The sequence below is a fragment of the Salvelinus sp. IW2-2015 genome, unplaced genomic scaffold (assembly GCF_002910315.2).
Source record: "Salvelinus sp. IW2-2015 unplaced genomic scaffold, ASM291031v2 Un_scaffold2548, whole genome shotgun sequence".
Taxonomy (NCBI): domain Eukaryota; kingdom Metazoa; phylum Chordata; class Actinopteri; order Salmoniformes; family Salmonidae; genus Salvelinus; species Salvelinus sp. IW2-2015.
This window is the reverse complement of record NW_019943861.1, coordinates 7,106-8,769: the sequence shown is the minus strand read 5'-3', so window position 1 is coordinate 8,769 and position 1,664 is coordinate 7,106.

Here is a 1,664-nt window from a genome sequence, read left to right as displayed (position 1 = left end):
TAAAAAAAACTAGGAATAGATATAGGCCCTTGGTTCACTCAGACCTGACTGCCCTTGACCAGCACAAAAACATCCTGTGGCGAACTGCTATTAGCATCGAATAGCCCCCGCGATATGCAACTTTTCAGGGAAGTTAGGAACAAAATATACACAGGCAGTTAGGAAAGCTAGAGCTAGCTTTTTCAAACAGAAATTTGCATCCTGTATTACAAACTCCAAAAGGTTCTGGGACACTGGAAAGTCCATGAAGTAATAAGAGCACCTCCTCCCAGCTGGCCCACTGCCGCAGGCCTAGGAACACGTGTCACCACACATAAATCCACTATGAATTGAGGAAATTTCAATAAGCATTTTTTCTACGGCTGGCCATGCTTTCACCTGGCTACCCCTAACCGGTCAACTGCCCGGCACCCTCCACAGCAACCCGCCCAAAGCCCCCACCATTTCTCCTTCACCCAAATCCAGATAGCGATGTTCTTTTGAAAATTAATGGAACATGCTTATTTAAGATGGTGAGGAAGGCACTTTTAAAGAATAACCAGGCATCCTCTACTGACGAGATGAGGTCAATGTCATTCCAGGATACCCAGGCCAGGTCGATTAGAAAGGCCTGCTCGCAGAAGTGTTTTAGGGAGCGTTTGACAGTGATGAGGGGTGGTCGTTTGGTCGCAGACCCATTACGGATGCAGAGAGAGAGAGAGATCAAAATTAACAGTGACATGAGAGAGAAAGACAGAGAAGACAGAGATGTCTCCAGACAGAGAAGACAGATGTCTCCAGACAGAGATGAAAGAGATGACAGAGATGTCTCCTGACAGAGAAGACAGAGATGTCTCTAGACAGAGATGATAGAGATGACAGATGTCTCCAGACAGAGATTACAGATGTCTCCAGACAGAGATGAAAGAGATGACAGAGATGTCTCCTGACAGAGATGATAGAGATGATAGAGATGACAAAGATGTCTCCAGACAGAGATGTCTCCAGACAGAGATGACAGAGATGTATCCAGACAGAGATGACAGAGATGTCTCCAGACAGAGATGACCGAGATGACAGAGATGTCTCCAGACAGAGATGACCGAGATGACAGAGATGTCTCCAGACAGAGATGCCAGAGATTTCTCCAGACAGAGATGCCAGAGAAGTCTCCAAACAAAGTTGTTACCTTCTCGTAGAGCAGGTTGCTGAGGTTAGGGTTATGGTATATCAGAGTTATGGTATAGCTAACCCTGATATACCCACTAACATCCTAGCCCTGATATACCCTAACCCTAGCGATATACCCTAACCTAATCCTATACTAGGCCCTGAATCACCCTGATGATGGGTGACCCTGACCCTATGACATACCCTAGCCCTTATAATACCCTAGACCCCTAAGCGCTGTATAATTACCCTAACCTGACATTGATATACCCTAACCATTGATATCCCTAACCATGATAATACCCTAACCATGATATACCCTAATCCCTGATATACCCTAACCCTGATATACCCTAACCCTGACTATACCCCTAACCATGATATACCTAACCCTGAATATACCCCTAACCCTGATATACCTAACTCCTGATATACCCTAACCACTGACCTAACTCTGATATACCCTAACCCTGATATAAACCCTACCGCTGATATACCCTAACCCTGATATACCC